A 12,737-nucleotide genomic window follows, 5' to 3' on the forward strand; every position below is an offset into this window, starting at 1 on the left:
GAACTGGACAGATAACACTGTCACCTGTGTATGCAGTAAGAACAAGGGAGCCACCTTGTGGCCAACCCTTAAAACCTGCTCAAAAAAAGTACATTAAGAATAAATCTGGCTATAACAAAGTGGTTAGCAACATTTGAAATTACAGAAAAGATTTTTGAAGTAAAGAAACATTTCATAGAAATCAAGGTTTTATTTCCAACCAGAAAATTGAAGCTGTAATCATCACCAACTTCTGCAGTTTGACTGCAAGATGGAGGCAGTGTCAACAGAGGTGTCTGCAGAACACAAACACTAAGAGCTGGTCCTTCTCAACAGCTCAGAAGCAAATTAAGCATGAACAACATAACGCTATTTAACTTGTAATTGTGACAATCAAAACCAAAAATTATATCCATGCTGGGCAAGCAGCACGTGTTTGTCCTTCTCTGTAATTATGCTGTTTATTTTCTCATTTTTATATTCTTTGCTGGCTAAAGGAAATATTCCATTTAGTATTCATATTCTTTTTATTACTGTAAATTTGCACTTTGTTTTCCATAGTATGTAATTTGGACACAATATTGTCTTATCTTTTGACCTTTGTGGGTGGATTGTTGCAAGTCAAGCCAGTGTTTGATATGGGTAATTTATGCAAATAATGAGGGATGTGGGAGGTCTGCCAAGAGGGGGAGAGCAAATGCAGTTTGTGCGGGCTGGAGAAAGAAAGGAAGGGAACTAACTATTGAGAGTCTACTTTCAGTGGGCCTGGAGGCTTGGCATCTTTACCTATGTTATTAGCAATTATGTAATTCTCACAATAGCTTTGAAGGTAAGAGTCATTTATCCTATTCAAGGATAAATAGCCTTTCTGATCCTCAGATATATTGCGATTGGTCCAGAAGTTAGAGTTAGAAAGTGTTGGAGCTTAAATTTCAATGCAGGATTATATTCTATGCCTCAGCTGGAGTAGCTGGTATTTTCTGATAGAAGCAGGGAAAGATCGAGAAAAATGATGACAACACTGGAACGAAAGAGTGTTTATTATTCCCACTGCTTTCTGACACTCCCACCCTTACTGCACACACTCATACACACACACACAGACCACACACACACACTAAAACCAATGATTCTCAGTGTGAGGCAGAGGAGAAATGGGCAGAGAGGAAATTGCCAGAGGGAGGATCAGGAGCACTAGCCCGCTAGCCACGGGCCAGAGGTCCACCCTGGGTGATCTCCTGGTGGAAACGGAGTCAACACTGAAAGCCAGAGTAGAGAGGAGCAGAGACGGAGTGAAAGACACACTTTCATTTTAGCAGCTGTGAGAAAGGCATAGACAAATTGGAGGCGATAGTCTGGACAAATTTCCCTTCCATTACACCTCGACCTTTTTTATATTTGTTATATTGTCTATACGCTTTAAAAAAAAATTATTATGAATATTCATGAGATACAAGTTACCCATTGCTTTTGAACCCTGTGTCCCCACCCAGTTATCCACCAACCTTCCTCCCCCTCCCCTTCTCCCCCCCACCCCAACTCCACTTTGTAGCCCTAGGAATGTTCCTTCGCTCTGTAAGACCAGCGCACCACCACCGTGGTCTTTCTTTCCTTCCTTGCTTTCTCTCCTAGCTCCCACATATGAGTGAGCACACGTGGTATTTATCCCTCTCTGCTTTGCTTATTTCCCTCAACTAAACTTTCAGGGATCGTTTCTATAGTTCGGTACTCTTGCTTTAATGATGCCTACAAATGTGTAGTTTGGGGCTGTCCAAAATGGCAAGTTTTTCTAGTTTTGTTGGGTGAAATTCAAAATTAAGTGAGGTGATATATCAAATACTATTGACACCTGGTAACAGATTTTAAATGGATAAAGGCCAATTTGGCAGAGAACTGTCTTAAAATTTTTATGTATTAGAATACCAAACAGATTTTCTTTTAGTCTTCATGTATGAAAGAGATAAGAATATATCTGACACTTTTTATTTGGAATATAATAAGTGCTCCAACAGCTTACTTAGTTTTCCCCTATATTGTGCCATGCCAGATTACAAAGAATTCTCCAGCTATTAATTATAACTGAGATTATTTTTTATTATGCATATTTTTTTAAAAGGACCAATTTGAGTATAATTCCTTTAGAGTTTAAAAGCATCCTGACAGATCAGCCACCTGGAAGTTCAAAGAAAGATTTAAAAAATACTGATGTCTTGTTTTTATATATTAAAAACAGAACATCTGCTTTTAGAGAATGCATATGTAACATTACTATTATAGAGTATTATAAAAGCAAGGTTTGAAAAAATATGTAGCATTTGTGATACAATATTCTTCTTAACTTGTGTGAGAGAAGTTTAGTTAAATACAAGAAAAAAGAATGTTTTGCTATTCTCTTGTTGTCTTTCTAGACATCTGGAATGTTACAGATCAAATTCTATTACAAAGAATGCTAATGAAGTGAAAAATTTCTCTGTAAGCAGAACACACACACAAATTAAAAAAAAAAAAAAAAGAAAGAAAAAGAAAAAACAAAAGGTAAGTCCCAACTGATTTCAGGCTCCCTTATTTTAAACAATATTTAATACAAAAATAATTTAAGTACACTGAGATATTGCAAGCAATTTCTATTATTCACTGTAAAGGAGTCAATAGGCATAGCTTCAGTTCTGTATTCTTTGTCCATTTGTTGTTGTATAATAGCCCTGATGCTTAAATATAGTATAACCTTTTTGTCTTTTTAATTTGGAGGTTTATAAATGTTATTGTGATAGTCACATCCCGATAATCACAGAGTCATGATTGAATCCTGTTAGATGCCTGTGGCAAATAAGGTAGATTATCTTGCTCAGCATCTGTTCCTTGTGCTCTACTTATGTTCTGCAGAGATAAAAAGCTAAAGACTGCATTTCTAGGACTACCTTTCAGCAAGAGTTCTGGATGTAATTTAGGTTCTACTAATCATGGGTACTCATATAGGACTTGAATTCAGAATTAACGTAAGTGGAGACAGGAATCTAGCTTCTACTTGGCTGGTGAAATGAGGCTCTGGAGCCAGCTACTCTGGTGGGGCATCTTTATTCCTGGACCACAGCAGGCAGTGTGTTCCCTAAACCAGCAACTGGCCCTCTGATCTCCACATTCCAGCTAACATTGTGTGATCAAAATTCAGAATTTGAGAGAGCAATGTCTTGTTTTAGTTTCTTGATTTTGTCAGAGGCAGATGAGTGGTCAATTCTGTGATGTTAATTTGAAATTATTCAAGGAGGCTCAAGCAACAGTCTCCTGTTCCAGAGCTTCCAATAATTTTGTAGGCACTTCATTCCTTCTATTAAAGATGTTTCTGCATGTAATAGCTAGAGCAATTCCTGTTAGCTTCAAAAGGACCCTGACTGATATTGGCATTTTTATAAAGCAATTGAATGAGAAAATGAGAAAACCTAAGAATTTCTGAAGTCTTTAACACTGTCAGAATAGAGTATCAGTGAAAAATAATAGATAGGTAGAAAGACAGACAGAGAGATAGTCCCAAGATGCTGCGTCTGGGAACTAGAGTAGAGTGGGAAATTTTAAAGAATGTATGAAGTAAATCCGAGTCTACCAACAGGCAGGAATTGAGCCTCCATGGCCTAATTTCAGTTACACAGAAAAACAAACTCTCTGCTGACTTGTCCCTATGTTTTTAAAGGTGATGAAAGCCTCTGTGATTTTCCTTTCCACAAAAAAATGACAGTATCTTTTGTTAATAAGAAACCTCTGCAAAAACATGATTTAAAAGTTAATGTTCTTCATCTTAAGGTCATAGTTTTGAGAATTACTTCAGGTGGTCTCTGATACTCTGAGATTAAGTAAGTACGAAAAATTTTCAAGTGGGTGACAGATATCCTATTGTGGGTGATCTCCAGACTCGCAAAAAAAAAAAATCCCATGATCTTCAGAAGGCCAAGAACCAAAGAGGATTCTGTAGATATTTCATGCAAATCATTGTTTCTACGTTATAGTCATACTTCTATGTACTTGTGAAAATTTCTGTGTTCATGTGATATTGCATTTATTGTATCATAATTTTGTGTAAAGCATTTAGGATAACTCTTTGGCTCTTGATAATTGCCTGACTGTGCAAATAAATATTTTATCCCTGTTCTATGTCCAGTTTAATGCAGGAGGCCAAAGGCTTACATTTAGTTGCAAAACATTAGGATTATATATGAAATAAAGAAAAAAAATGTCAGTGATTTACTCAAATGATAATATGTCTTAAAGTTCTGGAAAGTTATAGAATTATTGTCTATGATTTGCAATAACTAACTAATTACTTTTATGGAAGTCAATTCAATACAGTTGTCGCATGATGGCATCACATGGATGGATCTCATAATGTTGAATAAAAGCGCAGTACAGAGTATGCGATTCCATTTATACAAATTTCAAAAGGAAGCCAACAAGCGTATGATGTTTCTTTTGGGATGGAGAAGGCTGGTCATATTTGGCAGGGGTTCAAGGAAGCTTCTCTGGCATCAGTAATGTTTTTATCTTTACCTGGTTGTTGGTTATTTGGCTTTTTCTTTATGATGATTCATTTCACTGCACACTGATGATTTTATACACTTTCTAAAATTTGAGTTAGATTTCAATAAGACATATTTTACAAATTCCTAAATAAGAATGTCACATCTTATTATTTAGATGCTCCAAAAATTTCACCAGACACTACATTTACGTTAACGACGTGGTCAAGCTCTGTGGATTTCCCTTTCTTTCACCATATTTCCCTTCCTACCTTAAACTCCTCTAATATTCTTCCAGGCATGACCATTTATCTTTACTTTTGAGGTCATAACCAGTATTTGAAGGAAAGAAGTCCCTTAAGATATTTGCTCTGAGCATTTATTTAAGTAAGCTGATGGGCTTGCTTGCAGGCCAGGTAGAAAGGGCGAGGTAACAGTGTTCTCAATTGACTTCTCACTTATTTGATGTTTCATTTATTTGTCATTTGATCTTTCATTTATTTGGTATCATTCTCATAAATTCCAAGACTTATTAAACTCTATAAAATGCTGGTTTCATACTTATCTCTTTGGAATTTTGTCGCATATCCCCGATACAAGAAGAGATTTATCTAGCAAATTTTACGGTGATATTTTCTACTATTTTGTAGACTGAGTTTGTAAGATTAGAACTTCAGATGTTACTTCTTCCTAGGTACTGATACTTACATTTGAGAAAAAATTTCAACTTGTTAAAATGGTATCTGTTCTTAGAATTATCTTAGGTATAAAAAGCTAAATTTCTCATTTAGCGGAAGATAGAACCTATAAAAATAAATACACTTCCCTTCTGCAATCAATAATGAATTTTTATAAATCTTTTAAATTCAATGATACACAAACAATTACTAATTCTAAGCAGAATAGTAAAGGTGTTTAAATATCTTAGTGCTAAAAAATGAATCTGATACAATGAGTATTATTTTTATTAATTCCAAATGTCTTATGCTGTTCTTGGTACTTAGAACATATTTTGTAATTGTGAGATGACTCGATAGCTGTTATTCACTCATGAGCACAACATCTACAAAGTGCTTAAAATGTGCTCTGGAAAGTTTTAGCAGTTGAAAACACCACTGTGATTATGATGCCAAAGTCTCTGTTCTCAGGAAATCCATGCTAGTGTTAGAAAAAGATTGACATTAAATAACCCAAATGTGATAACATAATTGAGACCCAAATAATATGATGTCTATCATCTGAGAATCTGAGAAACAGCAACTGTAAAGAAAAGTTTGATCTGAGATTGAAAAGATGGAGAAAAAGAGTCACTGGGTGGACAAATATTTAACTACCTACCAGTCAAAGAAAGCAGATGAGAGTAGAAGTAAGGGTTATATTTGAGAACCAGAAAGGCCAGTATAGCTGGACATTAGTGAACTTAATGAAATGAAATCATTAGCGAATAAAACAGACATAATCCTTTGTAGATGTCATTGACTAGTGTAAAAATGTCTTAATTTTAGGAAGGCTCATTAATTTGAAAGAATCTGAAATGAAGCTAGTGCATTGGCTTGCAGAATATTAAATTAAGGAAATTAAATCACGGCCTGATGGGGAAAAATTAATACAGGTGCTGCTTATAACAGTCAAAGGTGTTTTCTCATCCATAAGACGGAGATAGTCACAATTGTCCTGCCAACTTCATAAGGTTATTAGGAGGGTCAAATCCAGTGATACACAGAGAACATTTTTCAAAATAGAAAATGGACAGCCATTGGAAATTATAATTACAGATACCTGATTTTTTTCTATAAGGTGGTTTACTGCTTCATCTTGTAAATGTAGAAAAACCCCCACACTCATGTACACGCTTTGAACTAACTTTGATTTCCCTTTGTAGATATCCCTTAATGATTAATTAAGATTTTATGAAAGTAGCTGCCCATCACGCTTGAAGACCCTACATCCTGTCTAGCCCAATACATCTCTCAAAGATAGCATCATGGATTGGAGACCAGAAGAAATCTCGATGCTGTAGATAATGTCAGGAAGCACCTGTCCATGGTTCTTGAAGACTCCACATCCTGTCTCCCCAGTACATCTACCTATATAAGCCCTAGCCCTTAGTCGATCAGGGAGGCAGTTGGGACTTTACCCTCTGACTCCTGTTTGTTATCTTCAGAAATAAAAGTTCTGTCTGTCGGGTGTGATTGGTGATCCTCTATCAGAGAGCACTCAGGCCCACATGGGTCAGGGATTTTTCTGACTGTCGGCCTCTCACATATAGGCTGATGGTGAAGGGAATCCTATGAGACTTGTTGAACACCAGTCTCCTTCTATTACTATCTCATTTAGGCTTACCCCATCATACTTTTTCATGTTAAAAACCACGCCTAGCAGTCTTCACCCATGTTATATGTTTATATGTATATATATATATTTTCCTTATCATTTACACATGTATAACTTCCTATCTAATTGAATGAAGGTAAGGATTCTTGTCTATACATTCACTGCCTTTTCCACTGTATCTAAAATAGCACTACCTGGCACAAAGCAGCTAGTCAATAAATATTTGTCATATGAATGAATCAGTAGAAAAACATTTAAGTTACTAATCACTATTAACTGCATTATAAGAATTTTTTTTTTTTTTTTGCATTTTTAGTTACGATATGTTAAAAGAAACGAAGAAGACAGACTTACACTAAAGATCAAAAGCAGACTTGGCAGACAGGGAGGAGGACTGGTCTGGGAGATAAAAACAATAGTCTTGATTCTCTTTGCACAACATCAAAGTACTTCTCCAAACTGTAGTTCCCCTCTTTCTAAAGTATACATAATTATAGTTCCTTACTCTACTTAATAGATTGGTTAAAAGAATATAATTGGCAAGGGATATGGAAGCTCTTTAAAATCACCCAGCTTATACAAATATAAAAAATATTGTTATAAGTAAAAGATAAGTAAGCTAAAACTCAAAGTAGATACCTAGATATGAAGTGCTCTGCTTTGAGCAGAAGTATCATAGTCTTTAACAATTCTGTGTTTAACCTGAGTTACCCTCAGCACAATTTAACTTTAGTTTGCTTAAGAGAAAAACAAAACACAACAACAAAAAAACCCACAAATACTTTCTAATTGAAATAGTGATCTTATTTTAAAAGTTGCTTGGCGTATACTGTATTTCAACCCTAATGATTGGATTTTACTCCTTTAATCAAGATAGTACATTCAATAAATGAATAAGGTTTTTTTATGCTAAGAAAATTATACTAGTAACTAGTTTGTAATTTGTGATTGTGCAGGATTCTGATAGTGAAGAAATTTCATTACAGGTAGGTGGAAAAAGCAGAACGCATGTACATTTGCATGTCTGGATGTAGGTAAATAAATAGTAAAGCTCATTGATAACAGAGACCATTATAATTTGAATAAGATTATATTCTCCCTAGGAGAGATAAAGGGTAATGAAAGACAATTCAGAGCTAGTTTGTTATTACTTCATCAAATACCTCAGCCTCAAGCTGATAAAACTCCCTCGTATAGCTCCCTTGAAACATTAATGACAACGATCCTGCCATCCATTTGTAGTGATTTCTAAAATCATTAATATCACTATTTAAATGGGTTTGCGGTGTATTTAACACAGGGTAAAGCCAGAGGTGAAACTACTACATACGCTTTCATAAAACCACAAGAAGTGAGTTATGAGAGACAATAAAATGAATTGTATCCAGGCTGGATGGATAGAATGTCAAGATAATTTCCCATTCAAACTAACAATGGGCTTTAATGACATATTAATTATCTTACTTATAGAAGCTCAGGATTATGTAGTAATTTTATTTGCTTTTTTGTGAATACTAATTATATTGACTCTTTACGGATTATATTCATAGTTATTGTCTTTATGTCTTATTCACATATCAATTTATTACGTGTAATCTTCCCTCACCGTAAATGTTCCAATAGTTATTTCTGAAACAATTGATCTCCAGATTACACCAAATGTGGTACAGAGGGGATGTTGCATTTTGTTTTGTTTGTTTTAACAGTATATTTTAGTAAGAGGATAGGTTCCACTGCATTAGCATTCATTTGGGTATGACATCAAATATACGAAAACATTTTAAGCACATGAATAAGTAAAAAAAAAAAAAGTGATGGAACTCACTAGTTTTAAGGAGATTTCTAAGATTAGATATATTAGCTTCACTCTGAGAGATATTACTAGGAAATTGTTCTTAACTTTAGATTTCAAACTGCTTACTTATTAATTTCTCAAATCTTTGTGTTATTATAGCTTTTAGCACCCAATTTGCTTCCTGTTGATTATTAACTATGCCTGTAACTTAACAGAACATACTACTTTAAAGAGAGGATTTTTTAGGGAGGAGAAAATTACTAATTTACTGAGAAACATGAGGGTTGTTGGTGGGAAAAATTAATAAGGATATCTACGAGATACAACAATTTTGAAGAGAAATTTTACTACAATGTACTTATTTCACTAAACTATTAGTCATTGCTACAATAAGTAGTGCTGTTTAACATTTTACACATACTTATGTAAAATAAAAAGTAATTGCAGTAAGAGACTAACATATATCTTATAAAAGCACATAGATCTTATATCCACCAACACTTATTTTATTGTTTCATTTTTTTGTCATTGTATATTTCAATTGTGCTCATTGTATATAAAAATTTAAATGATCATGGCTCTAGCAAAACTCTTTCTCTTTGAATAGATGGATCTTAGATGTAGTTGCTTGTGAGTCTACCAGCTGATCTATTAAGCAGTAGCTTTTAACAGCTTTCTTCTGGGGGGTTAAATTTAACCTCACTGAGTTTTGTTTTTGTTTTTGTATTTTTTATTGTTATATAATAATTGTACATATTTATGGGGTGTAAGTGATAATTTGAAACATGCATATAATGTGTAATGATCAAATAAGGGTAATTGAGATATCTATTACCTACACATTTATAATTTCTTTGTGTTAAAGATTTGGAACATTCCAAACCTTTGTTTCTAGCTATTTTGAAATATACAATGATATTAACTATTGTCACCCTACTATGCTCTCAAACACTAGAACTTATTCCTTCTGTGCAAACCAACATTTCTTCATCTCTCCTTCCCCCACTCTTCCCAGCCTCTAGTAATCACTATGCTACTCTCAACTTCTATGAGGTCTGTCTGGCTATGACAAAGGCTACTGTCTGGCTAAAACTAATTTCTTGAATCCTGTCACAGCACCAATTGTCTAGCTCTTAATCCTGTTCGTGACACCAACTGTAAAGCTAGGCGACCATGCTAGTTGTCACGGCTCTTTTACCTGCTGGTAATCCTGCACTGACTGGGCCGATGGTTGAGCTAGAGCTAGGTCTGGAGCTCCCAGACCCCTCAAGCCCATTCACAGACTGGGTCACAAACCCTTCACATGCCAGGCTGGGTCACCAGACCCCGTCACACAGGTCTATAAGCTAGGTAACCAGAAGCTGCAGGTCTGGAAAAACATGGCCATGCAGGGCAGGCGCTGGAGGCAGTAAAAACCAGCCAAAGTGGTGCTGCCATACAGGCACAATTACTCCACCCACACAGAATGTTTATGGAACCACCCTGAACTGGCTCTGAGGCAAGGGGAGCCTGACCAAATTGTTCCATTTTCCCAACAAGGCCCTGTGAGGAAAGTGGAGTTGGTTTGGTCAGGCCCCCTCACCTCATATCCAGCTGGGCGTGATTCAGCACATGCACTGTAAACAAGTTGTGTGGAAGTGGAGTTAGTGTGCATGAGTGCCTGTGTACCCCTTGGATTGTTGCCATTTTTTGTGCAATCTGAACACTGGTTGGCAGAGCTCGCTTCTAAAAATAAAGTATGTCTACTTTGCTGGGCCTGCTTGGTTTTTTCTTTTGACTAACTGACTCAAGACCTGCACGGTACAGAGTAGAAGGGTCTGTGATCCAGCCCAACAAGGTCAACTTATTATTTTTTAAAATTCCCACATATGAATGAGAATATGTGGTATTTTCCTTTTTTTCCCTGGCTTATTTCACTTAACAGAATGACCTCCAGGTTTAACTATGTTGCTGAAAATGACAGAATTTCATTATCTGTATGGATGAATAATATTCCATTGTGTACGTGTACCACATGTTTTTATCCATCCATCCATCAGTGGGCACCTACGTTGATTCCACACCTTGGCTAATGTGAAAAGTGCTTCAATAAATGTAGAGCTGCAGATATCTCTTCAATATACTATTTACTTTCCTTTGAATAAATCCCAGCAGTGGAATTGCTGGATAATATGGTATTTCTATTTTTAGTTTTTTGAGGAATCTCCATACTGTTTTTTAGAATGGCTGTACTAATTTACATTCCCACCACCAGTGCACCAGAGTTCCCTGTTCTCCATACCCTTGCCAGAATTTGTTATTGTCTTTTTAATAGCCATTTTGACTGGGGAGAGGTGATATCTCATTATGGGTTTGACTTGCATTTCCCTGATAATTAGTGATGTTGAACATTTTTTTCATATGCTTGTTGGCCATTTGTCTGTCTTCTATTGAGAAATGTCTATTCAGATTAATGCCAATGGAACAGAATAGAGAACTTAGAAATAAACCTATGAAACTACAGCCAATCATTTTTTGACAAAGGAGCCAAGAATATATGTTGAGGAAAGGTCAGTCTTTTCAATAAATGGTGCTGGGATAATTGGATGTCCATAGGCAGAAGAATAAAACTAGACACCTATCTTTCACCATGTACTGAAGTAAACTAAAAATGGATTTAAGACCTGAATGTAAAACCTAAAACTGTGAAACTACTGTATAAGAAAACATTGGGGAGGCATTCTAGGATATTGGTCTGGGCAAAGATTTTGGGGTAAGGCTTTAATAACACAAGCAACAAATGCAGAAATAGACAAATGGGATTACAACAAACTAAAAACTACTGCACAGCAAAAGAAACAATCAACAGAGCAAAGAGACAACACGCAGAATAGGGAGAAATATTTGCAAACTGCCCATCTGGCAAGGGATTAATAACTAGACTATACAAAGAACTCAAAAAACTCAACAACAAAAGCAAAGCATAACAAACAGTTACTTTTATTGTACCTATGCCGCTTCTTGCTTTGCCACTCATTCAGCTTCTCTGGTCAGGAAGTAGTTTTTCAACCACCTGTTTGTCAGCTGTTTCCACAAATCATCATTCTTTCTCTTTAACTTTGCCACGGGTTCCCTGCCCCAGTAAGGAGTCTTTGACTTTGTTCCCACCTGCGCTTCCACCTGATCACCTATTGCACCCTCAGCTCATTAATCTTGTTCTCAACCTTTAGCCTCAGTGATGAGTTGTTTCCCAGATTCTAGCTCTGATTTATGGGCTCTGACACCTGACTCACTGGGCAGCACATCCCTGGCCTGAAAAGCCTGCAGCCTGCACCCACCACCCACCACGTGTTCTGTCCAGACGGGCTCCTGCTTCTCTGAGTCTTCTCTTCTGCCCTCTTGGTTCACACTGTGAAATGCTTCACGGTGCTGACATTAAAGTCACCTGGTATCTGTACCCAAGAGACTGTGCCAGAACAATCTTAGAGTAACTTCAACACACATCATGTGCTTTAGTTTTCTCCATTTCTTTCTACGGCCTCACTTACTCTCATTTATTCTTCTGCCTAGCGTTTAGTTATTGTCTGATAGTTTCCTCCCTCTTTTTCTCCACCATCTTCAATCAATGGTTATTTTACTTCCTAAATACTTCTTGAAATGATCTTCTCTGCAGCTCTGTTACCATTGCTGCCATTCAGGGCCTTATCATTTTTCATTTGGAGGGACCCAGGGGTGTCCTTACCAGTTTTCTTGGCCTCTTTAAAAGTCATGTTCCAACCAGTTGTCAGATTAGTCTTTCTAAATGGTTACTTGACCTTATCAATATCTTCCTTAACATCTTTTAAAAGCTTCTCACTACTTGCAGGAAAAAAAAATTTAAAAAAAAAATGAGGAGATAGTCTTAAATTAGAGTGACTTAACAATTTAGTGTACAGATTAGGACATTCATTTGAGTTAAGGAGAATGCTATTAATTGTTGTGCCAGCACAAGCAGGCACAGACCTGGTCAAAGGAAAACACATGACTACCCTGGATAAAATGCTTTCTATGGTCTCGTATCTTTCTTTTACCCCATCTTCAAGTTTCCTTATGTCAGTCTCAAAATTTGCATTCAAGTTCTATATCTTCCTCTGCTAGTCCACATC

General features: G+C 36.2%; 1 long non-coding RNA gene across 1 annotated transcript in view; it reads left to right on the forward strand.

Moving 5' to 3' along the window:
* Positions 1-4,119, forward strand: part of LOC134360970 (uncharacterized) — a 38,332-nt gene extending 34,213 nt beyond the window's left edge. The window contains exon 5 of the long non-coding RNA XR_010021371.1: positions 2,388-4,119. This is a non-coding gene — a long non-coding RNA (uncharacterized LOC134360970). The remainder of the gene's footprint in view (positions 1-2,387) is intronic.
* Positions 4,120-12,737: the final 8,618 nt, after the last annotated feature.

This window comes from Cynocephalus volans, chromosome 12 (assembly GCF_027409185.1).
Source record: "Cynocephalus volans isolate mCynVol1 chromosome 12, mCynVol1.pri, whole genome shotgun sequence".
NCBI classification, from domain to species: domain Eukaryota; kingdom Metazoa; phylum Chordata; class Mammalia; order Dermoptera; family Cynocephalidae; genus Cynocephalus; species Cynocephalus volans.